This window comes from Triticum aestivum, chromosome 1B (genome assembly GCF_018294505.1).
Source record: "Triticum aestivum cultivar Chinese Spring chromosome 1B, IWGSC CS RefSeq v2.1, whole genome shotgun sequence".
In the NCBI taxonomy this organism is placed as follows: domain Eukaryota; kingdom Viridiplantae; phylum Streptophyta; class Magnoliopsida; order Poales; family Poaceae; genus Triticum; species Triticum aestivum.
In genome coordinates, this window is record NC_057795.1 from 440586001 (window position 1) to 440605236 (window position 19236).

The following is a 19236-nucleotide window of genomic DNA, read 5'->3' on the forward strand; positions in this document are numbered from 1 at the left end:
AAAAAGAAAACTGAAGAAAGAAGTAAAGCAAAAGAAACAATGAAACCCAAAAAAACTAGAAAGAAACAAAGAAAACCGTAGAAAATAAGAAAAAAAGGGAACAAAACAAAAGTCCATGAAAACTGATAAAAATAATAAAGAAATTCAATAAAAAACTAAGTTATAACAAAGAAAAATGAAAAACCAATGAAAAAACAAAAAAAGCCGATGAAAAACAACAGAAATCGAGAAAAAGGTAAAAGAAGAAGAAGAAATATAGTGAGCGAACCTACAACAATCGAAGCTATTGAACCTACGCTGATAGGTCGACCCATATGCTCACACCTTTCAACGGGAGCTTCTTCCGTCTCGCTTAAGGCGAGATATAGCTCTCGTGATGATGTGATAAGCCAGAGCAACTAATCAACGAGTACTCCTTAGGAAGTCCCCATTAGAATCACTTTTGATGGGCTGAGAGCGCACCAAGCCACCGCCACGGGACACGTGTTGGGTGCTCCCTCCGAATTGTTTTTTATCTGTACATGTTTTCGGCTTTTAGATGTTTTTTTTACGTTTTCTTCGGCTTTACACCCCCCTCCCCTCATTTTCCTTAGGTTTCTGATCCAAAAAAAATTACTTGAAAAAAGTGTTTTTTCAGTGAGAGGCACATATTTGTTTTTCGTGGAGGCATAGATTTGCTCTCGCGAAAGGCAGAACTGTACCTCTTGTAAAAAGAGAAAAAACATAACTTCTTTTCTTTTTCTACCATGAGAGGCATAGATTTACTCTCATAGAAGCACAAATTTGGTTCCGCGAGAGGCACATATTTACTTCTTGTGGAGGCAGAGATTTGCTTCTCTTCTTGTGGAGACACAAATTTGCTTTCGCGAGAGGCACAGTCGTACCTCTTCAGAAAGGGAAAAAAGTAAAAAAAAAGTGCTTCCGGTTCAGATTCTTTTGTTCTTTTTTTTTTGAAAAAAGTTCTTCGAGATCTATAAGTATAAAATTCAGTTTCGAAGATCTTGATACGAGTAATCCAGCGGTGAAAATTGTACGAGATTTGGACGCACGGTTTGAGTGACCTTTGCAAAAAGGGTGACGGGCATACAGCACATACTAATGTGTTATTTGTTTTTTCCAGCAAGGAATTCTACAATCCACGGCCCTGGCTATCGAGTGAGACAGAGCCCGCCGTATTACCCACAGGCCGTAGCCCACGAGTACGAATTTCTGCTAAGAAAAAGATGTCCTTAAAAAAATGCTCACTAAAAAGAAGAGCACGAGACGCGCAGCGCATGCTTTGTCTGAAAAAAAACCGAGACGCGCATCCTCCACTTCACAGCCATTGCCTCGCAGCAGCCACCACCCTCGCCGCCGCCGCCGCCGCTATCCGTTCCGACCACCATTGGCGCTCTCACGGACGACCTCCTCCGCGAGGTCTTTCTCCGCCTCCCGGACCTCCCGAGCCTTGTCTGCGCGGCCTTCACCTGCCGCCCCTTCCTCCGCGCCGTCCGCTCTCTCTCCGCCCTTCCGCCGCCGCTTCCGCGATCTCCACGCACCGCCCCTGCTCGCCCTCTTTCGCGAACCCGGCATGAGCGCTGTCGCCCCTGCCGCAAGCCGCAGCTCCGACCCGGCCATCGCCGGCGCCTTCGCAGATTTACTCCGAGACGACGACGCGTCCGAGTGGAGGACATATTCTCAGATCCCCTGCTCCGACGGGTTCGTCCAGTTCGTCAACCGGAGCACCGAGCGGGTTGTCTCCTACAACCCCCACATGCTGGCTCTGGCTATCTTCCCAGAGAAGCCTCACGATGAACCCTACCTTGAGTTCCACACGCTCCCTCCCGACCAAGAGTACCAGAGCCCATACCGTGTGGTTGTGTCCGTCACGATTGCTCATGGGCGTGCGCGCGCGTGGCCGTCTTCTCATCTGACGCCATGACGTGGCAGATCTTCCCGGAGGCCCGGAAGCTACTGCTTCAAGGCGAGGAAAAAAATTCTATGAGACCGTGCTTATCTCTGAAGATTTTGCTAAAGTTTCTTCATCTGGTCTCTAGTCTAGACCGTACAGTGTATTCAATTGCGTTACTTATGAGCATTGGACTATTGTATTTCTGTGAAAATCAGCTATCGACTTTACGTTTTGATGCAGTAGCATGTCTGATTTTATAACTGTAGTAGAGGAGTTTTATTACAAGTTGCATATTAGTATGAGGACGCTATGTTTTCAACTTTTAGCATCGCGGTTTGTGTAGATTATATGATAACATACATATACGAAGTGCTGCATTGTGGATATCTGAGACTGGAAATCTTTGTCCACTGAAAATCTCTCTACGCTTGCTTTATAATGCTAACCGCTATGAGATGGCAGTAGTGTAACAGCGTCCTACTGCACTTTCATTGCTTATGTAAAAACTTGATAAATTGGTATGTATCATTAGAATCTATCTATTGCCTTGCACAAAACTCTATAAAACACTCTTACATGCATGAATTTTCTCATGTCACAGGAGGGCTCAGAAACTGAAGTTACTGGAGACAGTGCTGGAGCTGATGGTCCGGTGCGCACCAAAGAAGCTTCTCCTGTCCTCTTCACAGCATTGCAATCATTCAAAGAAGCTTTGATTGATGGCGACGGCACCAAAATCGCGGAGATGGAGGCCTTCTTACTTGATGCTGAGCTCGGCTCTCTTCTGAACAGAATCACTACTTTAGATGTAGCATTAGCAGCTGGGAGAGACCGTGTGTTGAGAATAGGTGCTCGCCCTGATATCTGTAGGGAAGAGATGGGGAGAGAGGGTTGGTGGCAGATGTTCAAGGGGGTGTTGTGGAGATTTTCTTTCCGGCTCTTTGCCAGTTGATCTTGGATTAAGCTTAGGTGAAAATGCGTTGCTGATTTAGTTATTGGATGGTGTGAAGTGTGAACTGAACTCATTACGTGCTACTTAGTTACTCCCTCCGTTCGGAATTACTCCCTCCGTCTAAAATTCTTGTCTTAGATTTGCCTAGATACGGATGTATCTAATACCAAAACGTGACTTGATACATCCGTATTTAGACAAATCTAAGACAAGAATTTTGGGACGGAGGGCTTGTCGCACGTATGGATGTATCTAGATGTATTTTAGTTATAGATACATCCATTTTAGCAACGAGTAATTTGGAACGGAGGGAGGACGTTGTAAGTGTGTTAACGTATCAGTGCCTATGTCTGTTTGGCAAGACACGTTGCCTGATCTACATGCAGAGACTGACCAATCATATAAGCCATGAGTCCATGAGCTTTTATCGTAGACGTTCCTTCTATCACTTGTCCTAGTAGATGTTGTCTTTGCTCTGGACACTGGTTCTGCGGTCTGCTTGAGTAACTGCCCTTGATTCCATTGTACTCCGTCCCGAATTACTCGTGGCAAAAATAGATGTATTTAGATGTATTTTAGTTTTAGATTCATCCATATTTATCTATTTCTGTAACAAGTAATTCCGGACGGAGGTACTGTCCTGCTGATTACTTATATAATAACCAGTGTTATGTTGGTGGTCAAAATGTTGGAAGTGTTCTTAAAGAAAATTACAAACAAAATAGTATTTGAGGATAACATTTTTTTTTGAAACGGAGGCAAAAGCTTTGCCTCATCTCATTAATAAAGCAGAAGAGAGTTGCTCGGTTAATAAACGGAAAACCGGGCGAAAACCGTCACAAACCGCTGAGCGGCACACACATAATACCACACACACCTCACATAGAGGGTCTCGTCAACATCACACACCGGTGTCATCGTCATCACTTCTCCCCAACAGGCGTCATCGCCCTCCCTAAGCTCCGAGCAAGCGACTCCGACTTCTCCGAAGACAAAAGTCGACCCAACCCACATCGTAGAGGCTGTGTGAAACACAGGAAGCCCCGGCCAAACTCAGCCACCCGCGCCAAGGACAGCACAACTCCGACTCTGAATGATAGCTCCAAAGAAGAACTATGCAAGGTTGGCGTCGCGAAAGACCACCGAACAGACCACCTGCTGCCTGTCATCGTCGCCACAGGGCCCCGCCGCCGCAGCTCCGACTTCATCACAACAAGACAACCTGAGGTAATCCCACGAACACGCCGAAGAAGAGCCGACTATCGCAACCATTGTCGTGTCTCCGTCATCGCACACACCCATCATCGTTTGCCACAGAAGCCTCGACGCCAACTCCACCAACTTCCATCGGTCCCACTTGATGATGCCTAGCTCCGAAGACGAAGCCCCCGAGAGGGGATACGATGCTAGAGCACCGTCATCGTCCGATCCCATGGATCTAGGGTTTCCTCCTAAGCTGCGAAAATTGGAGCTGAGAGTACCTCGACGATGCCAACAAGAAGGAAACGACGCTTGAAAGTGTCGCCATCGCCGGCTCCGGACACGCCGGAGACAAGCTTTCGCCCGGGTCAACCTCTCGAGCCCTGCACATCAAGCATCAGCAAGCCCTCCATCGGGCCACCGAGGTCCAATCCGTCCGGATCTGACCACCTTCACACTTCGCAGCAGATCCGCTCCGCCCAGCACCGCAGAGCTGGGGTGCGGATAAGCTCGCCCCCTGCCCCCTGCTGCCCCCTGCTGCCATCTCACCGGAGAAGACGAGCGACCCCGCCAGAACCATGCCGCGCCACCTCCTTGCCACAGTCGCGCGCCCGAGCCGCCCCATTGCCGCCGTAGGCCACCGCCGAGCGCCAGATCCGACGCGAGCACATTCACCACGCTCACCGCGCACACCACGCGACGGCCCGAGCCAATCTGCACCTCCGCCGTGCACTAGCCACCTGCACGGGGCCTCCCCAGCCGCGCGCCCACCACTGCACCAGATCCGGGCGCGAGGGCCCCGGATCCGCCGCCCTGCCGGAGGAGAGGATCTCCCGACCACCGGCGCCGCCCGCAGGACGAACCCCGCGCTGGCTCCCGCACGAACCAGCCATGGGTGCGCCCACGCCCTGAAGAAGACGAAGCCCCGCCGCCGCCACTGCCACACGGCCTTTGACCGGCGGCGCACCCCGGCGGCGGCGAGGGGGAGGACGGCAAAGGAGCGGCTGCTGGCGGCTGCTAGAATCGCCGCCCGTGTTGCCCGTGCGGAGCGACGCGGGGGCCGAGTATTTGAGGATAACTACACTTAGAAAGCAATGCACGAGAAAGAAATTGGTGGTGAGCGGCTTTATTTGCGTCCTCGCTCACCGATTCACAGGGAGCGAATGGAGGCGTAACTGGCTGTTGGGTTGAGCGGCTTACCACCGGCATGGAGCTGTTCAGACCCTGTATGTGAAGCTTAGTTCATGATGTCTTTTACCTTGGATCTGCCTTAATCATAAGACTCACCTTATATTCATGACTCACGAGGCAAGACCTTCCTGCTTGAGAACAGAAAAGTCATGCGATTTCTTAAACTAAAGAAGAACAGTGATCTGAAATGTTTCGTTATGGCTTGGATCGATCCCTGGTGGCAACCGTGATATTTCTGTTCAGAAAAAGTCTGAAACAAGCCTTGAACTTATAGACAAAACTAAATCGAACCCTCAGCTCCTAATTCCTGATATCAGCACACCGAATTCATTGATCCACGTCTATTCTGAACCTTGAGAGCGTACCCAAACAAGGATTGCTAATGTGGCAGATTAAACCCGGGATTATTGACTACGTCCGAGGAAGACTTTTTTTTGGCGGCAAATTACCGTCGTTTCACACCTACTAGTCGCGATGGGCCGGCCCACTAGTTTTCGTGCCTGATAAAAATGTAAGAAAAAGAAAATTGAGCTGTGAGGATCAAACGCGGGCGCTATGGCTAGAAGCGCAAGATAACAGCCACGAGAGTTAACTAGCATTGATGCCTACTAGGCAACCCGACATATGAAAAAATTGAATATTTTTTAGAACACTAAGATTTTATAAAGTTCCTAACAAAAAATGTAAACTCTTAACATTTTTTAAAATCTCAATTTTTTTTTGTATTTTGAACATTTTGAAACCCGAATATTTTTTTTAAACAAAAATAATTTTTGAAACCCCAGGAGCTACTGCAGAGGAGATTTTTTTAAAACACAAATTATTTTTTAACTTGGTATGTTTCATTAAAACGGCAAACTTTAAAAAAAACTGGAAGATACTATAGCAATCAATTTTTTAAACGTAAACTATTTCCTCTGGCTCCTGAAAAAGATATTAGATAGACTAGATTTTTTCGAATCTGCGAGCTGTTCTTTAAAACACGAATATTTGCTGAAACACCATTGTTTTTAAACAAGAACAATTGTTGAAAACTAGGAGGTACTGTAGTGAACATTTTTTCGAAACACAATTTTTTTCAACTTTGAACATTTTTTAAAAACTGGGAGGCACTGGAGCAAACAACTTTTTAAAGCACAAACATATTTTAAAATTTGTGAGCGTTTCTTTAAAACACCAATATTTTCTAATTTGATTTTTTAAATACATGAACAATTTTTGGAAACCTAAAAGGTACTGTACTGAACATTTATTAAAACACAAACATTGATATTTTTTTAAAACGACAACATTTTCTGAAAACTGGGAGGTAATGTAGCCAAAACTTTATAATACGCAAACAACTTTTCAAATTTGTGTGCATTTCTTTAAAACACGAATATTTTTTGAATTTGAACATTTTCTGAAAGTCTCAAACAATTTTGGAAAACCTAGGAGGTACTGTAGTGTACATTTTTTTAAACACAAACATCTTTTGAACTTTGAACAACTTTTTAAAATGAGATTTTTTTTGAAAAAACTGGGAGGTATTGTAGCAAACAATTTTTATAAATGCAAATATTTTTAAAAAAATTGTGAGAATTTCTTTAAAATATGAATATTTTTTGAATTTGAGCATTTCTTAAAGTCTTGAACAATTTTTGAAAACAATAACATTTTCTCCAAGCAGCGATCAAGACGAACAGAGTTACACACGACGTAGTCAACGATCTCAGGGTTTGACTTGGCACGTGAGTCAATATCAGCTAAACACTTTCAAGGTTCAAAATAGATCGTGATTAGAGAGTTCGATGTGCTGATTTCAAGAATTGAGAGTTTAATGTTCGATTTAGAGCCACCAGTTCAAGATTTGTTTTTGACTTTTTCCTTCCTTTTTTTAGAGCGACCAATTCAACCCTCCACGGCGCGCCATAGCTCTGCTGTTTTATAGGAAGATCGTGGCGCAGTTGGGCCACACAGACCTTCTTTTTTAGGGGAAACGCTTCACACGTGGTGGCCTGACCGGACGGTAGACAGCTACAGGCCGCCCACTCGATCCATGGCTCACAAAATGATTTTGCGTGTAACATTTTAGTCCACGTCTTGCTCTGGACGTAGTGTGATAGTGTGTGTGTTTTTGGGAAGGAAGGGGTAACAATGTGTTCAACGGTTAAAGCATCTACATCCGGACGCATCATACCAGTCTTAAACGTCCGGGCTGGCCGCCCGGTCACTGACCGACCAGAAAAACTCGATCCACCCGGGTGCCTCAAATCTACCTCAAATGCTCAGGCTGACCGGCAGCCGTCATATCCACTTCAAATCTGGGGCGGATATGTGAAGACCCGGGCGTGACCAGGCTCGTCCGCCACGCCAGACTGGCGGCTAGGTCCCACACGAGATTCCCCGGAAACCCAACGGTCCGACGAGCGTCTCCTCCGGTAGGGTTGTGAACGCCACGTGGCGCCGCTCCGTCTTGTCGCCTGAGGACAAAGCCCGGCTATTTAAGCCGGACGGCGTACCCCAGCCCTAGCCACATCCTCTTCCTTCTTCACGTCGCCAGGCTGAGCCCATCCATTTCTCCCCTACCTCGCCATTCGCCTCGCCATGGTCCGGCAAAAGAAGAACACTTACACTATGCTAACATTGAAGCGCCCCTTCCAGATGCAGGAGGGATCCGGGCGAGGCGTGCCGCCTGTATCGAACCGGCCTACCTCCGAACTCACCGGAGCCGAAGGAGGAGGAACAGGGGGGCGTGCCGGAGCCTATGAAGTGGGCGGATCCGGAGGATGACAACGCGTAGGAGCCGGAGGAGGACCTGGCGCCGATTTGCGGGCTTCGCCATGGAGGATGCCATGGTGGAGTTCGAGCTCGCTCAAACGATAGAGGTGGCAAAGCAGACCGCCATCCTCAAGTCCATTCAAGATGAGGAGTACGTGGAGTCCAACCATTGCTTCATCCGGCAAGAACAGACAAAAACCCACCCGCTTTTTGATGAGCTAGATGCAGAGGAGTCGTCGGAGGCCGATGCGGAGCCAAAGTTGCGCCTGTCGCCCATGTACCAAGAGCCCGAAACAGAGATAGTGGACATCTCTGACGACAACGAGTAGTGTAGAGTGGGTTTAGTTGATCTACGTAGTATGTAGATGTTTCCTTTGCGTGGTGTATAGTTTTACGGGTTGAACTATGAGGTATTCGGATGCAGAAAAGGAAATTTGAGAGTTGCCTGGTCACTACCCGTAGACGCGTCCGGTCACGTCCGCCGGCGTTTGAGCGACCTAATTTGGTGTATCCGGCTGTAGACCAACTTTTGGAAAATGTAAGGTTAGTTTCATACATGATATATCTTTGATGGCACACATGATTAAGTCCAGGCACAAGGAGGATTTGTTACACTGGATAGCTTTCCTCCCTCCCTGAGTCCCTTCTAGTTTCTCTTGTGCTTTAGACTAACCTAGACCTAGCTTCTTTCCTTTCCACCTCTGGTGGACTTGTAATCGTCATGTACATATGACTTTTCTTGTTCATTTTAATAATAAAACTAATATGTTGTGGGGCCAAGCCATGCAGTTTCCATGGTAAAAAAACAATTCACATATTGCCTTGAAGTACTTATACGACCTTTTGAAACCTTTGAGGCTAGTCTGGGTTTGGTGCATCTTTGTGGTTTATTCATTACAATGATGGTGAAACATAGAGTTGGAAAATGTGAAAATACATGAGTCGACATGTAAATTTTAGTTTTCTCCATGAAACATAATCATCGGGTTTTGTTTCTGTTTGTTTTATCTGATACACAATAGTCAATAAAGCTAAATGTTTGCTAACAAATAGGCATAAGTAGATAAACTCCTAATCTCCCCCACGAAAGTAAATAAAAATAATGTAAAAGCTCCTAAATGATAGTCTTTAGCCAATACCCCTCAACATTAACAAATGAACCTTCTAAACGACTAAAGATACCATTATAATGATATAATTATGGTTTGAACTCTTGCTATGTGGCATGGGGAGATTTCACTAGAGTTTATGTGTGTGAATTTCGAGGGTGGTTTGGGGGTAATTGTTAGGAAAACAAAATATCTGTGACGTTCTATTACCCCTTTCAATACTTCGTGCCCGCTGTAATCTTGTAAACAGACTATTAAGGTTAGGATTGTAATTGAGATTATTAGCTATGTAACAAACTGAGTGCGGTTGGCTGCGACGGTCTCGGTGCCTCTTTGTCGACGGGAAATTTCGATGGTGGTGGTAGTTTGGTAGGCTTGCCAAAGTCGACGAGGGATGATGTGTGACCGAGGTGGTGTGGGAGCTTGGGTGAAGACCCTGTCTCGACCTTGTGCCGTGATCAACGATAGTGGCGGTTGTGGCTATCATTGACCTTCCTGGAGGCATCCCTGCTTTGCTACTGCACCTCTCCCGCCCGGATCCGGCCTTCGCGGCCTCTCCAGGGGAAACCCTTGATCTTGTGATAGGACGATGGCAGCACTTTGGTGTGTCGTTTCCCTCTTGGGGGCTTCATCTGGAAGCTCGGCTTGGGCAAGCTGGACCGATGATTTGCAAAGGTTGTGGCGTCCTGACTTCTATGGCAACGATGATGGTGGGACCGATGTCAGCGACGCGACAATGGTTGCGGTAGTCCGCTATTCTCTGGAATGTCCATGGTATTGCCTAGGTTTGTTTGTTGCTGTGTAGTCGAAGATACGGCGGCGAGGCCTTGTGGTATACGATGACTGGCTGCGGGTGGCCTGTCCGGTGATCTTTCGTGGCACCAACCGTACCTGGTTTTGTTCTTCAGAGTTCTCGGTCAGAGTCGGAGTTGCGTTGTCTGGCCGTAGGTGGCTGAGTTTTGGCACAAATCTTCATGCAGCTTCGCGCATCTGCTACAATGTGGGTTGAGTCGACGAACGCCTATGCGAAGTTGGAGTCGTATGCTCAGAGTGTAGGGATGGCGATGACGTCTCTAGGGAAGGAGTGATGACGATGATGCCTATGTGCTGTCTCGCTAAGGCCCTCTTTGAAGTGGTGTGTGTGTGTGAGGTTTTTTATGTGTGCCTCCAAACGGTTGTGATGATTTTTGCCCGGTTCTCCATGATTAACTGGGCAATCTAGTTTTCGCTCGGTTTACCCTAATTAACTGAGCAACTCTTTTCTTCTTAATGAATGCAGGATAACTGCCATTAAAAAACAAATTGAGATGGTTGAGACAACATGCACCCATATGGAGGAAACTTAACATGAAAGAATTAACCCCAATGAAAAATTTGTTGTGATTTGATACATTCGCGTCATCTCAGATCAAATCATAGCATCATGCCATTATTCAAGGCGGTGGAGAAAAGCAGGTACATGAGTATTACCTTTCGTGGTAGGAGAAGTACAATGGTGCATCAAGGTTGTATCGCGCGGTACCCGCAAAAAAGGTTGTATCACACCGTGGGCAATAGGGGATGCAGACTAGTAGGTATGCGATATTAGTCCGTGTGAAGGACATATCACCTATTTTTATTATTCAAACAAGTGTCCATATTTTTATTTTCTAGTGTCCTTATCGTATACCAACACATTAGGGGGTACTATTTTCTTCAAAATGTTGGATACACATCTTGTTACTTACACTAGTTACACAAATTGTGTTCTCAAAGTATTAGTTGTTGTTTACCCATAAAATTTGAGTGGGTCCTTGTACTATTGAACTATTTTTTTCAAAGATCCAGCAACTTGCTGGCCTATTCATTATCATGTGCAGAAAGCAACAGAAAATAACAAGGCAGGGGAGGATCCTAGGATCAGAAAAACAAAGAAGATGAACTAAAAATTGTTTAGACCAGTTTGGACAACATGCCCGACCACAAAATTGCCTAGTACGAAGGGGTTGTCCAAACATTGTGCTCCTGCTAAGCACCATTGTTCGATCATGTTTGATATGGCTTTGATGATGTCAAGTGAGGAGGGCAGTTTCCCATTGAAGTTGCAACTATTGTGCTCTTGCCATATTTCCTAGCAAGCCAGCAACAACAAGCTCTTTCCCCCTCCCGTGTCTTGGCTCCGCCCTGTCGATAATGTCATGCACAATCGCTGAAGAATGTCGGTGCTGTTGTGCCTCCTTGGGTGCGAGAGTCAGGCACCCCTCCATTGTCCCAGCTTTCGTCACACCTTCCTTGTGAGAGGGAGGGTCCAGAAAAGGTGCTGGGAGGTTTCTATGTTGTGGACGCACATCTGGCAGAAGTAGTTGTTGGTCAACCCTCTCCGTTGCAATCTGTCGTTGCACCATAGCCAATTTTGAAGGAGAAGCTAGGAAAACATCTTTATCTTCCCAGGAGCCCAAGTATTCCAATTGACCTGGTCGAATTATGAGAACTTGCGGCCCGGGAACTACATGGTGTAGGCTGATATCATGGAGTACGTGCCTGATTCCTCAAAATTCCATCGGATGTTGTCCTGGACATTCTCATTTATGACCACAACTGTTGTAAGGATTTTCCTATGCATGGAGATGGATTCCGTTAGAAGATTATGCACTTCTCCATGGGCAAGTTTGAGGATCCATGTCCTACCCCTGAGGGCCTCTCGAGTGTTGGGTAACATAGTAGAAAACAAAAAAAATCACCCGACGATCACCCAAGAACAATACGAAGATGCATATAAGGTTTGGATCAACGATCGTTACCGACTCCGGAGTGCAGCGGAAGTAGATGAGTCGGTGTAGATTGTACTTGGAGTCCCTCTTATAGTAGATGAACCACCCATGAAAGATCCCTCGAACAAAAGACTGAAAGCACGGCCTCTGTACTTGGTTGCAAGCGTATGGTCTTCATGATCCGGCAGCGCTTCCCCGTCCAGAGCTAACCGCCGCTGGAGAATTAGAGATAGCAGATTAGAACCACACTGGGCTTCTAATTATGAGGATTAGAGGATCTAGGTCAAGCTCTAATTGATCAACCAGGATCAACTAGAACTAGAACTAGAGGAACTAGATGAGGCTCCAGAACTTCTATGTTCAAAAGGGCCAATACCTCAAGTATATATAGGTAAGAGAGGGAGAGAGGGGCTACCACCAAGGATGGAAATCCCCTCCTTGGGGCGCCGGCCAAGGGGGGGGAGGAAGATCCCCCTCGACTCCAATTAGGCCTCCCTATAGGAAAGGGGTGGTGCGACCTCCACTTGGGCCTTTATGGCCCAAGTTGCCTTCCACCACTTGGCCTTTTAAGGCCCATTGATATTTAATTAAATATAAAAGCCTCCTAACAATTACTAGAGCCTTTTATTATTAATTTTACATCGCTGAAAACATTTTCCACCTATATATTATTTATCGGGAATAGCCGGTATTGCCCGATAAACTCTGAAACCCTTTCGGTGACCCCGAAACGCTTCTGATTCCTCCCGAAACTATTCCGGATGTTAATGAGACAATTCCACAAATAAATCCTCGATACTTTCGTCCTACCAACACTCAGCTTGTGACCCCGTAGGTTCGGTAAAACATAGACATGAACGAAACCCCTTCTTTCAATGACCGATAGTGGAGCTGTGGATGTCCATATTGATCCCTATGATTGTTGGCACATGTGGTACGCTACGCTAGTGCCAAATAAAAATCATCTACCACACACCCAAGATCCATGTTGTTGAAAATAGATCACGGGATCAGGTTTACCACTAGACGCGCAGTCACCGTAGCGGAAATAGAGTTGGTGATGCATGTAGTCAATCTCCTGGGGCGTCTTCTCCTCGCGTCGCCAATCTCCCACGAACAGCGAATGGTGATCTCCCGTGAATGTTACCACACGGAACCCTCAAATGGTTCATTCAAGCACCGCAAGTGCGATGCCTCCAAAGTATCCACACGTGCGGGGTGCAGCATCGAGCGCTGGACTGCTAGGTCCGGTCGCACGACATGGGCATGGGGAGTTACAACAGTGGCTGTCCAAGGTGGAAAAAGATCAATCCTAAGTGGTGCGCCGACTCCCCTTTATATAAACCTTCGAAGTTTGCTCAACGCTTGATCACACTAGGAGTGTACATCCATTTTCCACTCGCATCCAATCTGAATGGGTTGCAGCCCCTTAAGTATGCGACCCTATAGGTTCACGTGCACATGGACACGACCAAAGTCGATATTTGGCAGCGGCTCCTAGCAAAACGTGCCAACTCCCATGTGTGCTTAAAGTTGTTTGATGAAGCTCGACAATGTGTCATATTATATGCAACATTCCTTTTGCCTCATGATATATGTTGTCGAGCTTAAGGCGAGTACTTGTCACCCTTGTGGTAGCTCAACCTCTCTTCTCGAAACCATGATACAGATTCCCGAACTGGGTTAACACTGAACCCAAGTCACATGGCCATGCATTCTGAATTTGATCACTCGAGATGGCCCAGAGAATATCTGTCCATGTAGGAGGGCAAATCCCATCTTGGTCAACCATGTCTCGCAGCATGTCTCACGACTCCCCCGAAAGCTACCTTTTGTTACAACAAGGTCAACCACTTCTCCACAAGGAATTTTGTAAGCTCAATCTTCACATTGTTCCTCGAGGATTCCTTTCTACCTTGGTGGAAAAACCTATCCTTACAGATCAAATCATAACTGCCCAGCAGTATGATAGGGGTATATCTCGGATCAAGGAGAACATTGATAGTGGAGCTGCTAAGTGTTTTTCCATGGATGATCGAGGTGTTGTCTTCTTTGAGAACCGCTTGGTGGTTCCCAAGAAACAACAACTACGATAGTTGATCCTTAAGGAAGCTCATGAAGCTCCTCTCACGATTCATCCCGGTAGTACTAAAATGTATCAAGACCTATGCCAAAGGTGTTAGTGGACTAGGATGAAGAGAGAAATTGCTCAATACATTGCTAGTTGCGACGTCTGTCGTGGCGTTAAAGAAGAGCATCAACGGCCTGCTGGCACCCTTCAACCTTTAGCTATTCCTGAATGGAAATGGGATAAAATCGGTATGGATTTCATCACCGGGTTTCCCAGGACCAAGAGAGGGAATAATGCTAACTTTGTTGTCATCGACCGTCTTTCCAAAGTAGCCCATTTCCTGCCTGTTCGAGAGAGTATAACCGCTAGCCAGCTAGCGAATTTGTATATCTCCCGAATAGTATCTCTTCATGGTGTTCCATTAGAGATTAACTCAGACCTTGGGAGTCTCTTCACCTCTCGATTTTGGGAAAGTTTCCAAAATGCTTTGGGGACTCGTCTCTCCTTCAGCACCGCCTTCCACCCTCAATCAAGTGGTCAAGTAGAACGCGTCAATCAAATTCTGGAAGATATGCTCCAAGCTTCTGTTATCTCATTCGGAATGGACTGGGAGAAATGCCTTCCATTTGCCGAGTTTGCTTATAACAATAGCTATCAATCTAGCTTGGGCAAAGCTCCTTTTGAAGTTCTCTATGGACGAAGGTGTCGAACGCCTCTTAACTGGTCAAAAAACGGGGAAAGACAGTTCTTTGGCCCAGATATGATCCAGGAAGCAGAAGAGCAAGTTCGCATTGTTCATGAAAAGTTGAAAACAGCCCAATCCTATCAAAAGAGCCAATATGATCGCAAACATAAGGCCATGACTTACGAAATCGGCGAGAACGCTTACCTTTGGGTTACTCCTCTAAAGGGAACCCATCGATTCGGTATCAAGGGTAAATTGGCTCCTCGCTACATTGGTCCCTTTCGCATTCTTTCCAAACAAGGAGAAGTTGCCTACCAATTGAAACTACCTTCGCATCTCTCCAGATTTCATGATGTCTTCCATGTTTCTCAACTCAGGCTTTGCTTCTCGGATCCCATCCGTGGAGTAGACCATGAAATGCTTGATCTCCAAGATAATCTCACATATTGGGAATATTCCGTTCGTATCCTTGACCAAGCCGAGCGTACCACTCGAGGCCACAACATCAAGTTTCTCAAGGTTCAATGGTCACACCATTCCGAGAAAGAAGCTACTTGGGAAAGGGAGGATTGTCTTCGACTTCAGTACCCCACTTTCTTCCCGACGGACCCTGAATCTCGGGATGAGATTTTTCCGAGTGGGGGTGAGTTGTCACAACCCTAGTTAGTGCTTGCATTAGAGTGATGCATCATGTTTAATTTTTTTTTCAGAAACTTGAAATGGGGATGGCATAAACCCCAGCACCACTTAAACCAACTAGGGTTTACTAAAATAATTTTCAATGAACCTGAAATGCCCTTCATAAATGTCCATCATTTTTGAATTGGTCCAGAACCTCTGCCAAAAATGATGCACACTTTTCTAGGACACTCTGGATTCTTGAGTTAATCATACGTATTTGAATTTGGACATTTAAAATCCTATAAAAGATTTTTAAAATGTCCAAATAATCTTGAAAGTATTTTCGGGCTGTTGGAATTAATTTTAGAAGTGCCCATGTATATTTTCAGCATTTAATAAACTGGTTTAGTATTTCTACTAAATCAAAACAAACAGGAGAAAATAGAAAAATAGAAAACAGAAGAGAGAGAGAGAGAGAGAGAGAGGACCCAGACCTACTTACCTGGACTGGGCCGGCCCACCTGGCCTGGTGCCAGTCACCCCCTACCTCTGCCAGTAGGCAGAGGGGGACAGCGCACGCGCGCCCGAGCTCGCCATGCAAATCCCTACTTGTCTGCATCGCCTGGACAGTGCGACAATGCCTCGAAATGCCTCCTCAGTGCCACCCCGATCTCCCCGACACCTCACTCTCCCCTGCTCTCTCCCTTGCTCCCTGGAAGCCATGGCCGATGCAGCCGCGCCCGCGACGCCGTGAAGCCCCTCATCGCCTTGACGCACCCACGAGCTCCCCCGCCGTCCACCGCAACGAGCCAGCTGAGCCCCCAGCGCTCGCACGCCCCGGAGACGCTTCCCCGACCTCGCCTCACCGGTCGTCCGTCGGAGATCCCCTTTGACGTCCTGCTCGTCTTTGACCTCCCCTGAGCTCGACGTCCATCTCGCCCGACTCGCCGTGAGCCACTGCCCTACTCCCCTCTCCGCTCTCACTCTCGCATGTCGTAGACGCCGCGCCACTCACACCCGAACGCCGACCACCGCCTTGAGCTCGTTTCCGGGGAGCCTCGACTGCCCTAGCTGCTCCTGCTTGCTGCAACGGGCTCGGGTGAGCCCCAGCTCCCCGTAGCCGCTCTTCGCCGTCCATTTGGTCGCCGGAGCAGCGAGCCCGAGCCCCTTCGCCGCATCTGCCGCCGCTGACGGCTAAACGTCGGCGTGTTAGCCCCGGTTGACCATGGGTTTGACCTCCACTAGGTCAATGACAGGTGGGGCCTGCCCTGCTAACTAACCTACGTTAGTGTTAATTAAGTTAGATTAGTTTAGTTAGTCACTGACATGCGGGACCCACTGGTCAGTGTGACCTGGACCGCCCCGTTGACTCGCTGACGTCATGCTGACGTGGTAAATCCTTTTCTGGAATTAGTTTAATTCTAATTATTTATAAAATCCAGAAAAAAGGTTAAACTTCAAAAATCATAGAAATTAATCTATAACTCAGAATGAAAGGTTTTATATATGAAAAATGATCAGAAAAATCCAATCTATCCATCTGTACTGGTTTCATGCATGATTAAACAACTTAACCTTGCTGTTTAGATTAAAACATGATAATGCACTATTTGAATTCATAATTTGAGTTTAAAGTTGAACCTTTGGTTCAAAATAACTCAAACCCCTCTGTTTGTAGTTGCATTAGCCCAACACACTCATATTTCCATGTCATATGCATGCATCATATTGTTGCACATCGCCATGTATTGATTGTGTTACTGGTATGTTCTTCGTGGTAGGTTCTGCTCCTAAGGATATTTGCGAGTATCCAGCTGAAGGACAGTACCCCTCGACCACTCTGGCAGGCAAGCAACCTCCCCCCCATTTGATCATATCGATACAATCCCATCTTCTCGCTCCTTCTCTCATTTTACTGCATTAAGACAACAATGTTTCAAACTGCTATGTGTTGCGGTAGTTGAACCCATTTCCTCTGCATGACTTGTCTTTGCCACAGTAACTAGATGAAACCCACTATCATGTGTAGGAGTTGTTTGAGCCAGGTTTGTGTTTCCTACCATGCTATGCTTGATATGCTTAGAGTCGTGTCAGGTCTGATTCATCTGGGTGATGCACTGGAGTGAAATGGTTGTGTCGGTGATGAGAGTGAAGTGTTGAACATGTTTTGGTAAAGGTATCAATGAGAGGCCATGTAGGAGTACATGGTGGGTTGTTTCATTGGAATCGTCCCTAAGAACTAAGATGTATGTGTGATTTAAGATCAGCTACTACCACACATTGGGATCCTTAATTGACCCTCTCGGCTTATTAACTGCCCTTGTCCTCTGTCTAGGAGTTGCAAGTAGTTTATGGTGTTTGTAGTATACTGGAGGTCGTGCGCAGCGCTGACCCGCGGGGTGGGTTGTGATGCGATAGGTACGTGGCACGGTGTACCGGGACGCCCGTTGGGTGCCTTGATACGTCCATTTTGCATCATGTTTTTTACTGTTATTTATAATGTTTTTATCCATAATAATGCTTTTTGGAGTAATTCTAATGCCTTTTCTCTCATAATTTGCAAGGTACACACCAAGAGGGAGAATTCTGCCAGCTGGAAATCTGGACCTGAAAAAGCTACGTTAGGCCACCTATTCTGCACAACTCCAAATGGGCTGAAACTTCACGGAGATTTTTTATGGAATATATAAGAAATATTGGAGCCAATCGAGAAATAAGAATGCAGGGCATCCTCCCGCTTCCTCAGCGATTTGGGCTTCCTGGCCGTTGGATCTGGTTGCTTGATGCGATCGGAGCCGTCGGATCGAGCCCTGGAATGACCTCGTCCGTCGGATAAAAAAATTTACTGTTGCAATGAACAGTTTCACCTCGACCGTGCCACCGCGCGTAAATAGCCTGGCCCCGCCGGGGGCATTTTCGTCATTTCACTCGCATGGGTATAAAAGGCAGCCACGCCCGTGGTGAAACCCTAGCCGCCTCGCTCCCTTTCTCGCGCGTCGCCGCCTGCCTCCTCTCCTCCCCGCGACCCCGCACCACGTCTTCTCCCCGCCGCCGCCCGGCCTCCTCCCCACCCGCGCCTCCCTCTCTCTCTCTCTCCTTCCAAACCCTAGATCACCTCCCTGCCCCGTCCGCGTCGCCCCTTCCCTCCTCTTCTCCCCCCGCCCGCTCGTCGGGTCCGGAGCCAGCAGCGCCACCCACGCACATCATAGCAATGGCGGCCGCGCTTAGGAGGGCCGTGGCGCAGCGCTTCGCGGCGTCGGCAGCGCGGCAGCAGGCCTACGGGATGCCCCGCCGCTTCATGCAGGAGCGCCCCGCCTTCCGCCCTGCGGTGCCCCCGGACGTGGGATTCATGCCCCTGGCCGACCGGATCCGCGACCACCTCGGCGTCTCCTTCCCGCGCATCAACCTCGACGGCCTCGTGCCGCCCGCCCCTGCCCGCCCCTAGACCCAGCCAACGAGGGAGAGGGAGGCCGCCGCGGTGGTGGGCAGCCTCACGGTGGAGGAGGCGCGGAAGGTGCTGCGCGCCACGCAGATGGAGGCGGCGCGCGCGGGGGTGCGGGCGTCCCACGAGGGCACCGTGCCCTACGCCGAGTTCCTGCGCCTCTGCTGCGACGCCGTGGGCGCGGACGACGGGCCCTCCGTTGCGCGCGCGCTCGACGAGTCCGGATCCTTCATCGTGCTCGGCAGGACCGTCTTCCTCAGGCCCGAAATGGTACGGCCCTCCCCTCTTCCTCCCCACCTCCCATTTCGTCGCTTCAAATTATTGGCAAGATGAACTTCTGTCCATAAGAGTTCTTGTCAAAAATTATTGGCAAAATGAACTGATTCACTCCATGAGTTAAGTAAACAGTACCCAAAGTTCATATGGATCGTCAGTGATAACATTTGACAGCAACATACATGGACATATTACATAGACGGACTATATCAGTTCACACTTAGTCAGATTACATCACAAAATTCTGTACATCAATGTAGCATTCAGACAAATTATGTATATCAGTTC

The 19236-nt window shown here is 47.5% G+C and overlaps 1 pseudogene; it reads left to right on the forward strand.

Moving 5' to 3' along the window:
- Window positions 1-18441: 18441 nt before the first annotated feature.
- On the forward strand, window positions 18442-19005 carry LOC123078838 (calcium uniporter protein 3, mitochondrial-like; annotated as a pseudogene).
- The last annotated feature ends 231 nt before the right edge of the window (window positions 19006-19236 follow it).